We start from the raw sequence: 13933 nt of genomic DNA, 5'->3' as shown, positions 1-13933 counted from the left end.
TAATCTTTGAGAAATAAAAACAGCCTTAAAGACTATTGGTAAAATGGAGGTGTCATTAAAGTGTAAATAGGTGAACTAAATTATGCAGGTCAGATGCAAGGTTTGCTAAATGTTTAAGGTTATAAACTGCTTTTTGGATTTTGAGAACTTTTCAATTTGCCAGCTTCACAATTGGTAAGGCCTGAGGACATTTGGAACTAACCATGCCCTTAATTATGCTGGAAGAAGGCAAATCTTGGCTGCAGTTAGCACACAATTAAAACAACTTACCAAGTTTTACATTAAAGTTAAAAATTTCTAGGAGTTACCATTATAACCTGTAATTGAGACTACCAGAACTAGATTTACATGCAGGTTGTGTAAGACAATAAAATGTGTTTTTTGTTTTTTTGTTTTTTTTGTAAAAGGTTATAAGAAGGCATGGAAATGTAAATTTTTGCCTAGGGTTAAAGAACTGTTTTAAGTTAAATAAGATAAAGCCGAAGGTTCAAACAAGTGGTGGAAAGATTGTGGAAATTAATCTTGCAGAAGAGATTTTCTTTGTAAACATAATGACTAAATTCACAAAAAGGTATTATATGATCATTCTGTAAATTGAGCATTTAAATAAAAGCACAGCAAGGTTTTCTTAATGCACTAATCTGCTCTTCGGCAAAATTTGTAAAGGGTTATAAAAGGTTTTTGCTTCTTTAAATTTCTGTGTCATCACTTTGGCAAAATAAATAACTCATGATTATCTGGAATTCTATTTCATAATATCAAGTGTTTAAAACTTTGAACATATTTAACAGGCTCCCCAAAATCATACTTCACTTTCAAAATTGTTTTTCCTAATGCTTGTTTTTTTGGATACTTCAGAGGGCCCCTGAAACATCCAGAAAAGAAGTAAACAGGATTATTTGACATGTTTAGGTACATGGAATTGCCAAAATGATGTTCAATCTTCTTTAGGCTATATTTTGGTAAATAATACTAACATATATTCCAAAATTGTATGGGATTTCTAACATTCTAATGTCTAAGTTCATGCTATGAATCAAAATTAAGGTTGTTATGTTGAGTTATTATAAACCAGGGAGATAATCAAACTTCTTTGTCAATTGTGTTTCTAAGTGTAACTACCCTGGGCATTTTGTTATTTACAGACAATTGTTGTCTTGCTTTAGTCTTTTTCAAAAGATGGTTTACAATAAGCTATAGAACTGTGACAGGTGCTCTCAAATAAGGGCTTCTGATAACTATGGAGACTGTAATATTGGAATAAAGAAAAATATACAGGACTCATGAAGAGCTGAAATGCTCATGAAGAGCAGGTATTTTCTAAGAAGAGAAGGGAACCAGGAATGCCTGCCTCCCTCTTTCTAGATAGGTGAGCATTCTACCTCTAGGTATTTGCTAGGAAGAGATGGGAACCAGGAATGACTGCTCCCCTCTTTCTACATGGGTAACCATTCATCTTCAGTCACTACCCCTTTCAAATGCATCCTGAACCCCTGAGACTCCTTTGAAAAATGCCTTCTTTCTTTTTTCTCTTCCTCTGTTCTCTCTTCACTGACAGGTAATTGTGTCTCTGTACTATGGGGTGCTCCCCTCAGATGAATCCTCCAAACTGGAAAGAGTTAATTTCCCAAACGTTAAACTGGTTGGCTTAGGATTGGGCTCAGGAGAAGGGAACCCAGAAGCTCACTATGCCAGCAAAAGAGTAAAGTTTCCTTTTACCAGTGAGGTTTTTGGCATCCCTCTCCCTGTGAAAACTGGTAAAAGGCCTCAGGATTTTTGAGCTATCTTTACCCTCCCCTTATTTCATTTTGATACATGTTTTCTAATAACCCGGTTTGTCTCTTCCTGCCTTCAGGCCATCAAACTCCAAATGGTCATGCAACCAGAGCCTCAGAGGAGGGCTCCTTCTGCTGGGAACCCTTAGATAGGCCTCTGAGGGAGCTCTGACTGCCATTTTTCCAAAACAGCATCCCCTGTCGGCAGGAAGCAGTTAAGATCTGTCTTTATCCTTATCCTTAGTCTAATGGCAGTTTGATGTACTTCTTTAAAGAGGGGAATGAGACAGACAGGTGGGAAGGGCTCCCTGGAAAACTCCAGCCGGCCTGTGCGGTGGTAAGAATGCACACTGGGGAGGACCAGGGAAGTTTGCATTTGCAGCAAGGAGGAGCCTGTCCTCTCCTCTTCCTGTGTGGAATCTGAGATTCAAACAGCAAGGCGGAAAGCTTACAAGGCAGGGACTCTGGCTTTGCGGAAGTTTCCTGTTCCCATTCTTTTCCCTTTTCACCCAATGAAACCCTGCCTTACTCACCCTTCAAATTGTCTGTGAGCCTAATTTTTCATGCCCGAGTGATAAGGACACACACCTTTAGCCGAACTAAGGAAAAAGTCCTGCAATGGAATGATATGGACTTATTTTTCTATTTTTCTCTTTCTAAATACAATTCAACACTGTCAAAAGACAAAGTTACAACAAATTTAGTTATAGATTGAATTGGCTTTTGTTTGCAACTCACAAACCAGACAGACTCCATTCTATAAAATAGAACAAGAGCTCCCACTGGGCAATAGAATACGGTGGGTTTTGTAAGGTAGGAACTACAATAAAATAAAAACCTGGAACAATAGAAAAATAAAACTGATTGGCTAGTATTTAATTACTTCAGGGTACTTTTTTGTAAGGGTTAAAGCAGAGAGGACTTTCTTATTACACTGACTCAGGTAGACTGGACTTTTCTGTTTTAAGAAAAAAAAAAGTCTGTTTTGGATCTATCCATTTCCTTAAAAGTTGCAGTTTGATTAAGTGGCATTTAGCATGAGTGACCTCATTTTGGTTTAGTCTGGTCTTTTAGGGTCTAGAGCAGGAACTCAGTCCAAAACAATAGTCTCCCATAGTTTTTGTTAACAAAACTATGGAAATAATTCAATAATAATCATAAGAGGACACTGAAAGGTAGAAAGTGGAAGTGTCATAAAGACTTGAAGAAAGACACAGTGGTAGGTTCTCTGGGCTTTCCTTTTACCTGCCATAAATCTCAGGCAAGGTGCCAGAGAGAGCTACAATATAGAACTATCAAAAGGAATGGTGGTGGGGGAGAAGAAAACCCTCATTTTGGGAAAGGGAAAATCTGGCTGACTCAGCAAGGGACCCATGCCCAGTGGTGGCAGTAGCCGAATTTGTCTGATGTAGTACCAAGCGTGGACTGCAACCTGGCTGACCACCTAATACTCCACAGCTAGAGGCAATAGGCAGATCACTCCATCCACACTGGTGGTACCAACAGGCCTATTATCTCCCAGGCTTCCACCCAGCAACAGAAGGTAATCTAGGCCTGGGGTCCTCCAGCTCTCTAACCAGTGACAGTGCAATATGCATACCCTACCCCTGCTTGTCCTCCACCCAGTGACAGAAGGTGGCTCAGGCAGATGCTCGCCTCCTTGGATAAAACTAGCAGATAGAGTGAAAAATCCAATAGCACTTAGTGACCACAGAACAGGCCAGAAGAAACATTCTCCGTCCTGTGTGTCTGGATGCCCCTTATCCTATCTATCACTGGGCAGCCTGGAGAAGCACATTCTGCTCCCAGAAACAGCACCATCAGTGATCCAGCAAGAGTTCACATAAACCAGAAGAATGATTTAGACCAGAATAGACTTACAAGGACTCAGAAACCTAAATTGTCACTGGGATACAGCCCACAAAAGTAAGCTAGCTACTACACATTGAACCTAAAAAGGGTGACTGCCTGCTAACATAGAAGATTAGAACAGGATCAAGCATCTCCTAACATAATATGCAAAATCTCAAGGATACAACTGAAAATCACAGGTCATTCCATGAATCAGTGAGATCACAGCTTGAATGATAAAAGAATCAACTGACACCACTACTGAAATTGAATCAGATACTAGCACTGTCTGACAAAGATGTCAAAGCAACTTTAACATTATTATCAATTCCCTTGCAACAAATGAAAAATAAAAAACCCATCAAAAAATGTAAATTAAAAAAAAAGAACCAGGTGAAAAATATATGACTGAAAAATACAATAACAATTTTTTTAAAGTTGCTATATACACTCAATTGTAGAGAATACAAAAGAGAGAACCAATGTACTTGAGAAAAAAATATTTACTCAATTTGAACAAACAGAAAGAAAATAAGGTAAAAAGAAAATGAACAGAATATCAGGACCTGTGAGACAAAAACAAAGGCAAAAATCTAGTATTTATATCATTCAAGTCTCAGAAGTAGAGGAGAAAATGTGGGACTAATAGACTACACAAAAAATAATAGTTGAAATCTCTATAAATTGTGTGAAAGGCAATCTTGCAAATTCAAGAAGCTGAGTGAAATCTGAGTAGGATAAACACAAATAAATCCCTTCCAAGACATATTATAATTAAACTTTTGAAAACTAAAATAAAAGGAAAAGTCTTAAAAGCCACCAGAGAGAAATAATGTATAACCTTTAGAAGAACACCAACTCCAATGACAGTGTATTTCTCATCTGAAACCTCGGAGGCCAGAGAAATTGGCATAATATTTTTCAAGGGGTGAAAGGAAAAAAAATTGTCAACCACAAATTCTGTATCTAAAAAATATTTCCTTTAGCTATATAAAGGAAATAAAGACATTCTCAGACAAATAAGAGCCAAGAGAATTTGTCACTAGCAGACCTACCTTTAAAGAATGGCTATAGGAAGCTCTTTAAACAGAAAAGAAGTGATAGCAGAAGAATGCTTGGAACTACAGAATGAAAAGAAGAATAACAGAATAAGTAACAATAGGGATAAATATATTAGATTCTCCTTTCTCTCATGAGTTTCTAAAATAATATTTGATTGTTGAAGCAAAAATTAAAATACAGTATGTTATACTGTATAAATACGTGGTACACAAGCCTGTTAACAGAAATATTGGAAAAAAATATATTTCAGTGGTGGAGGCTAAAGGAAACAAAGTGGAAGTAAAATTTTAATAGAGACTCAATAAAACATTAATGCAAGTAGGCTGTATTAAGTTATACATTTTATACTACATAGAGCAACGACTATGAAAAATTTGCAAAATGATATACTAAAAACAAGGTAAAAAAAAATGAAATCCTACCAAAAAAATGAATAACCCACATGTATATAAAAAAAGAGAAACAGAAACAGGAAACAGAGAAAATAAGCGAAAATAAATAAAACAGCAGCCTTAAACCCTAATACTTCAATCATTACTTTAAATATGAATTACTACACACCAGTTAAAAAAGATTGGCACGAAGGATTAAGAAAAAATGATCCAACTTTATACTGTCTACAAGAAACTCACTTTGAACATAAGGACATAGGTAGTATAAAATGAGAAGGATGCAAAATGCTATATTATGTTAACATGAATCAAAAACAAGCAGAAGTATTTATAAAAAAATCAATGACATTAAAAGCTAGTTATTTTAAAAATTAGAAAAATTGATAAACCTCTATCATGACTTACAAGATAAAAAGAGACCACACAGAAATCATGCATAATGAATGAAACAGGATCTATACTATAGATCCTGTACCCATCAGAGGATAATAGTGGAAAACAGTAAACAACTTTACGTTCCAAAATTAAAGTTAGAAGAAATAAAAGAAATAGACCAATAGCCTGAAAAACCACAGACTATACTTTCTGAGGGTAAAATTACTGACCTGAATCATCTTATAACCATGCATTTAATTTTATAATGTAAAAGTTCCCTCCAAATAAATCTTGAGGCCTAGATGGCTTCCCTGGAGAATTTTACGAAGCTCTGAAGAGGAATTAACACTAATTTTATAAAATATGCTATAGAAAACAGAAGAGGAGTGAACACTTTCTAATTCATTTTATGAGACTATTGTTACCTTGATATCAAAACAAAGATAACACAGAGAAAGAAATCTGCAGACCAATAACTTTCAGTAAATTAGATCCACAAGTTTCAACAAAATGCTAGCAAAACAATTTTAGCATATAAAAAAGATTATATCTCATGACCAAGTGAGAATTATCCCTAAAATACAAGGTTTGTGGAACATTTAAAAACCAATTGATATACCACATCAATACCATAAAAGGCAAAAAAAAACATGATCATCCCAAAAGATGCAGAAAAGTCATTTGACACACTCAACATTATTTTCTTGATAAAATTACTCCAAAAACTAGCAATAGAAGAAAACTTGCTTAGCCCGATAAAGGGCATATATGAAAAACCCACAGCGAACATGATACTTAATGGTAAATATGATGATTAATTTTGTGTCAACCTGACTAGGCCACAGGATGCCAGGTATTTGGTTAAACATTAATTCTGGGTATGTCTGTGAGAGTGATTATGGAAGATATTAGCATCTGAATTTGTAAACTGAGTAAAGCAGATAGACCTCCTCAATGTGGATGCAGATCATCCAATTTATTAAGGGTCCAAATAGAACAAAAAGGTAGAGAAAGATTGGGTTCACTCTCCCCCTTCCTGTTTCAGCTGGGACACTGATCTTCTCCTGCCCTTGGTGCTGCTGGTTCTCAGATTTTTAGACTCAGGCTGGAATCTACACTGTTAGTTCTCCGGCTCTCAGGCCTTCAAGCTACAACACAGGCGCTTCTGGGTCTCCGATCTGCAGACAGCAAATTATAGGACTTCTCAGCCTCCATAATTCCATGAGCCAATTCCTTATAATAAATCTCATTATATATTATGTATTATAAAAATACATAATATATAATATATAAATTATTAAATATATAAATATAAATAATATATAAATTATTAAATATAGAAATATAATTTGCCTAATATAAAATAATATAGAAATATTCAACATAATAAATATAATATATAAATATATGGTAATATAGATTTATACCCAGAGGATATATATATATGTATATATATTCCATTGGTTCTGTTTCTCTTTGGAACCGTTACTAATATAGTATAAGATTTAAAACATTGAATGCATTTTCTTCATGATCAGAACAAGGCAAGAATGTCTTCTTTCAGTAGTTTTGTTATAAATAGTATTGAAGTTCTAGCCACTGAAACAAGGCAAAGACAAATAAAAGGCATTCAGATTAGAAAGAAATAAAACTATTCCTATTTGCTGAGTCAATTTATATCATAGTTTTGAAATTACAAAATCATAGCAATGGAGAATTGATGGTGGTTGCCAAGGGTTAAGGGAGGGGGTGGATGGGGGCAGGATGTTTGGTTTTGAAAGAGTTAACAGGAGGAATCCTTGTGGCGGGGGAACAATTCTGTATTTTGACTGTGGTGGTGGATACGTGGACTCACATATGTGATAAAATTGCTCACAGAATGAAAAAGCCAAACAAATACAAGTAAAATTGGAGAAATCAAAAAAATTGGTAGATTACATAAATGTTGCTATTCTGGTTGTAATTTTGTACTATAATTTTGCAAGCTGCTATTGGTGAGGGAAACTAAGAGGTGCACAGAATCTCTCTGTCTGCATAATTATAACTGCATGTGAATTTACAATAATATCCAGAAGGTTTTAAAAAGCACATTTAATGCCATAATTATTTGTTTTTTATAACCCAAAATTGCCAACTCTGGGGACATACTATGGCAATTATTTGAAATGGTTCAAAATACTTCCATCCCTCACTCACATTTACAGGATCATATATAATAATGGTGGAATCATTATGAATGCACATAATCAAAGAGAACCAGAATTTGACAGTGCTGATAAGAATGAAATAAACTTGAGGCAGAATAGTATGGTTGAGAAAATAATCTATGCGAATCTCTGTAATAAATCATTCAAAATCAGGTGTGTAACCAGCAACTTTTGAGAGTAAAAGGGAGTTGATGAAAGATATTAGAACTGATGAAATTATTATCAGCTCTCCAAAAGTAAAGACTATTTTATTATTTACAAACACTGATATCTCTCCTTCTCCACTTCCAATCCACAAAGGAATTAAGGTGGCTCCAAAACCAAAGTTGCTTTTGTGATTACTAGTGTTCACTTAAAAAATATCAGTCATTTTTCTTTAAAATTAATAGACATCTTCCAGAGGAAGTCAAGAATATTTATGTGATTGCAGTCAACTTTTACAGATCCGAAAACCATCGCTCAAAGAGAGTCTCATACACCCTGAGACTGATAAGGGCACTGAGTCTGATTTCACCATCAAGTGGTGATTTTAAGGCACTCCAAGCCGAGATTTCAGGTGCAGTCACAGGCAAGTCAAAATGTCTGCTGTATAATGATGTTTGGTTTCAATTAAGCTCATGAGGAGACATTTACATATAATTGTTTACATGATTTCATGTCAATGTCTTTACATCATATGCTGTAGATGAGAACTGGAATTTGTAGTGAGCTTGAACTTATTCTTGTAACTATTTCACAACAGAAAGCTAAAGTTCATTTGTAATTGTTTTCTGTATTTTAAAAGACATTCTTTTTTAGCTTTAATTATTTATATATAAAATGTTTTATATGTCTATCTTTAACAAAGAAAATGTCATTATGTATTATTTTCTTATGAAATCCCTAAGTAATTTTCCATCCAATAGGTCAGAGATTCCTTATTTAAAAAAAAAAAAACTATTCTTTTCACCTTTCACATGTACATTTCCAAATAATCAATTTTTACCTGAATTTAATTGAATAAGAACTAAATATGTAATCTTTTATTTTAAAATATATTTTCTATATTCTGGATATGTCACAGGAACTTTTTTTTTGAAATCTGAAATCATGCAAATGCCTTTCGTTAAAATACCAGAGATTTTACTCCCCTGAAAATTTGCATTGTTAGGAATATATAGCATAAAAAGGACCCAAATGCTATTAGGGTTTTTAAGCTGTCAACTGAATTCTGCACACTACATTTATTCTGTTTCCATTTGCTACCAAGGAAAAGTGCAAAGTCAAACATGTTCTTACAAAAAGCACTATAAGCTGCATGTAAATGAGACCGCTTTTCCTGAGGGTCTGTCTTCAATCTGATAGTGCATTTAAGTGCTTGCTTTCACTTAGAATAGACTGAAATATACAAATAGAAACTGAGAGCAGTGAAAATGACATGTATCCAAGATTTTACCCAGGAATAAAAGAATCAAAACAGATTATGCTGTCTCTTTAAAAGACCTACTTGATTAATTAAACAATTACTTTCTATAAAAAAAGATACAGACATTAAATGTTGAAACAAATGTTTCAGGCAATAGTGACCAAAAGGAAATACTAATCTGGCAACTTTATTGAAAAATTTTGCTGTGGTACAATGTCTTTCTTTTCTTATTTTTTCTTTCTTGGTCTAAATACCATTTTGCAAAGTGCAGATGGCTTGGATTTATAGCTATAGCTATTTACTATACATGTGCCATTTTCCAACTGGTAGGAGATTTGCAGATGTGTAAGCCTGTTAATCCAGACCAAAACACTGTAACTATTTTTTATTTTTCAATTCATGATTTGTAGACATATCTTAAGATTACAATATTAGTTTTTATGGCCTGTTTTATCAAAATTATTCATATTGTAGTTATTTTTACAGTGGTTTTCCACTTGAAACCCATTTTGGATGGGTGTGACTTTGACAGGCATAGTTGCATAGTGGTGAAAAATATGGTTTGTGTTGTCAGACACACCTAGGTCTAGATTCTGTCTTCTTCTAACAAACTGTACCACAGAGGGTAAGTCACTAAATCACTCAGAGCTTGTTTCTCTGCTTTTGTACAATAGATATAATAATGCCTAACTCATCAGTGAAATAATACCTATAAATTTCTAAAATAGCCCTAGAATTTAGAAAAGACAATAAATGTTAGCTCTTATGATTTTAACTTGTTTAAACTGAATGTGACATTTTAATTAATCTCTGGAAAGGCATCTCTGCCCATAATAAAAAGCATTTTTATTTTTTAGAGGTGATATGAAATGGAGATCAACCTAGTTTTCATGTCAGATTGTACATTGCATGTAAAAATTCATTTCTATTCTTTCTGTAGGAGAATACCTCCTCAGGCCCTTGAATTTAGATTTACCACTTTATATTCTTAGGCCAATGTATGTGAGCAGAGATAATTTAAGCTGCTTTCCAGCAGAAGCTTAAATATCAAAGTTACTACTTTCCTTCCAAAAAGAGAGCTGGTACATCCTGCATACAGGGGACTCTACACCCCTGGTCCTGGATCTGAGCTGAACAGAGATAACAACAACCAAAGTAAAGCAGGCAGGATAATTAATGTGAATGAAGAAAAAATGTTTGAGTGATAAGCCAGTGAGATTTGGGGATTTTTTTATTAACTCTGGAAAGCTGACAAATACAAAAATCGATACCTAAAAATAGGGCACTACCATAACAAAAACTCTCTAAAATATGTGGCCTGGGCTTCGGGCCCAGGGCCTTGTACTGGGAAAACTGAGATGGCAGTCTGGAAAAATGATAACTTGTAACAGGCAATGGCGAGTCATCATATGCAATAGAGAAACAACTTGAATGGTAAATGCTGTATATAATAAATGTGTGGCTTTAGGGAAGGGATTTGCAAAATTCAATGCTGTTAATGCGCCTTGGTTACCATTTGCTGCATTACACAAAGCACGGCAAGACAGAGGTGTTTTCGCAAGGAATCCATCATTTGTCCTGAAGGAGTGAAAGGAAGAGAAACGAATCGAGGTATTTCAAGATTTGCATTGTCGAAAGATGCAAATATTCCTCTCCTGAGCAATTAAGGCTGGTTTATGTTCAGTCTTTGAGCAAAGACCAAATCAAGGGTGAAATCTGCGCAGCCTTTGTTAAAGCCTCTGATTGAATTAAGGCGGTCCCCAGGAAATCCTTTTAGTTGGAATAGTTGAGCAAAAAACACAAAGAATGTGGTCACCCAGAAGCATGAAATATTCAAAATACCTGTAATACCTGTAATTACCTTTAGAAAGAGGTAGTCCCAAAGAGGCTATAGATTGGCTATTGGGATGCCAATCTGACTGGAATCAAATAGTAAAATAAACCACAACAATGAAAGACTGTTTGAGACATAAAATGACATTTAGTATTCAGATTTCTTCAGACAAGAAGTAGCGTTAGACAACCGCTGGATCTATAAAGACCTTATGAAGCAGCCAAGGAAAATAATATTAAAAACTCCTATAGGGTAAAACCAAGGCATATGGAGATCCACGGTCAAGAAAACCAGAGTCTCTTTAGAAATATCCTACAGTCCCAAGGTAAGGGACACACACAAGTTTTCCCAGAGGGATATTCTGAATGGCTATGAATCAGTGACTGCTACGTACTTTCCATTCTTTCTCTATGAAAGGGAGGACTTCATGCTGTTACCCTCTCTCTGTTCCATCGTTAAATGTGAGGGCTGGAATGGGTCCTTTTGGGTCATGGACTCCTAGATTCCGATACCTGATATAGAGGGTGTCTTTCATAAAATCCTAGGAGAGCTTGATGTGACTGAATGTGGCTTTAGAAATTCCTCTTTAGGGAGGGTGTGGGTGTATTTTAAATGCAGAAAGGAGGAAAGTAAATACTTGTGACTAAACAGGTTGATTACAGTAGATTTCAAATATCCAGTCCCTTCTTCCCTGTGGGAGGATAATACCTGACCCTACTGACTAGTATTTGGACATGCCATGAGCTTCAGCCAATGAAATGTGAGCAGATGTGAGGTTTGCCACATAAAAATTTAAAGAACGAGGTCAGGTTTTAGAAGGAGAAAATATGTGGACTGGAATTTTAGGCCTTCTGTAGCCTGGAGCAGAGGCTTAGCCTTTATATAACATGAGTGCAAAGCAGAATTGGCTCTTAAAAACCACTGAGATTTTTGGACTGTTTGCTACCACAGTAAAGCTGATATAGATTGTCTTGAAACTCTCATGTTAAATTTGGAATTTTGCTGTTCCTCTACCAGACCAAAGAAACAATTAAGTATTTTTCCCCCAAAACAATGTATAATCTGTCTTTCAAAGAATTATTATGCATCAATCAATAGAGGGAAATGGAGAAAAACTGCAAGCTTCAATGTTGATCTACGCTTCTAGCCATAAACGTTTCTGAAATTTCAGAGCCTAGTTTCAAAGCTTTGAGTACCTATTATGAGTGTGGAAATTGTCAAAATAAAGATGGAGTCACTTACGTTAAAAACAAAACAAAAGCCCTGACACATAGGACCATGGAAGTCTACGAAGAGAGACTTCTTATGCTTGTATTCCTGATAACAAAAACTGTCACAAAAGGCCGCAAAAACCACAAACCTAGCACAAAGGCCATCGCAACTTTACACAAAAAATAATTCTGCCAAGAGATCTGCGGAGCAACTGCCTGTCCAGCCTCAGACTGACATTACCCTTGTTTTTCATCTTTGTTGTCAAGGGTAATCATTTCAAAGCAATTATGTAATCCTCCTCATTTTTCTTTTAAAATCCTTTGTCTTCCTTTACCTCCCTGAATACACACATACTTTACTATGACATGCATATTCCTATCTGCATACCTTATTCTCTAATAAGTATTATTTTCTAGAGAGCGTTTCTCTGTTTGTTATTTAGGATAACATGGGCCTGGTATTATACAAATACATTTGGTGCTTTATATACAATTTTTAAAAATCTTTACAATAGGATATAAAGATTATTACTGCATGCAAAAGCAAATACTCAGACCAGTAAGCAATTTCCTAAAACCACAAATTCAGTAAAAGGGAGAGCCTGGAGTCCATTCTAGCTGGTCTCATCCCTGTATAGCCAATGTTCTTTGCACTCATCTAAAATGATTCAATGCCAGGTTTTCACATGTGTCAGCATACTTTGACAAAAATCACGGAAACCATCACTTTAAAGCTCCTATTTTCACTTATTTATTTAAATCTTGCATAATTGGACAACGATTAAAGCTGGATCAGTTGATGTAATCTTTCCTCTTTTCATTATTGGATGAGCCCAATTAAAGCTATGTAAAGTGGAACAGGTTAGTGATAAAATGGCTCTTGATTGTTAAAAAAACCTTCAAAAACAAACTCCTAAAAACAATATTTCACCTTGAAAAATACTCTGAAATGTATGGCTAGTACATGACTAATAGATTCACATAAAATTTCCATCCCTGATAAAAATTCCCTCAAAGGCTTTCCATCACACATATAATGAAATTGAAACTCCTCATATGACCTAAGGTCTGACATTATCTTGCCCTTTTCTCTCTCTCCAACTTCAATTTTTTCCTTTCTCTCAGACTCTTTCTAGGCTAGACAAACTGACTTTTTTTGTTTTGTTTTTCTTTCTTTTCTTTTCTTTTTTTTTTTTTTTTTTTTTTTGAGACAGGGTTTCACTGTGTTGCCCAGCTTAGAGTATAATGGTGTAATCACAGCTCACTGCAGCCTCAACCTCCTGGGCTCAAGTGATCCTCCCATCTCAGCCTCCCAAATTGTTGGCATTAAAGGCGTGAGTCACTGCACTTGTCCTTCTTTTGTTTTTCCAGCATATAGAATTCGTCGTCACCTCAGGACAGTTGTACTTCTTAGTATATTGCTTTCTCTCCAAAACTTCACATTGCTCATTCCATGCCAACATTATGGTCTTAATTCAACTGTCACCTTCTTAGAAAAGACTTTTCCAACAGCTTCTCCTGTCATGTTTTATAATATTATTCTTTATTATCTTCTACATGGTACACAGATGTGTATCTATATGTTTATTATTTTTCTTCCTTCAAGTAAATGTAAGCCTTACAAGACAAGTCATTATCTGATCACTTTTGTATCTGTAATGCCTAATAATAGTGCCTAGCATATGACAGACACTCAGATATTTTACAACTAAAATTCCTCTATTATAAATGCATTCTTTATTTAATTTACAAGTGCCATAAGTGAAAGTAACTAGTAAATTACTAGTAAAGTAGCTACTAATTATTGATTTCTTAATTATT

This window comes from Symphalangus syndactylus, chromosome 21 (assembly GCF_028878055.3).
Source record: "Symphalangus syndactylus isolate Jambi chromosome 21, NHGRI_mSymSyn1-v2.1_pri, whole genome shotgun sequence".
NCBI classification, from domain to species: Eukaryota; Metazoa; Chordata; class Mammalia; order Primates; family Hylobatidae; genus Symphalangus; species Symphalangus syndactylus.
The sequence above is the reverse complement of the archived record's forward strand: the minus strand, read 5'-3'. Positions refer to the sequence as shown.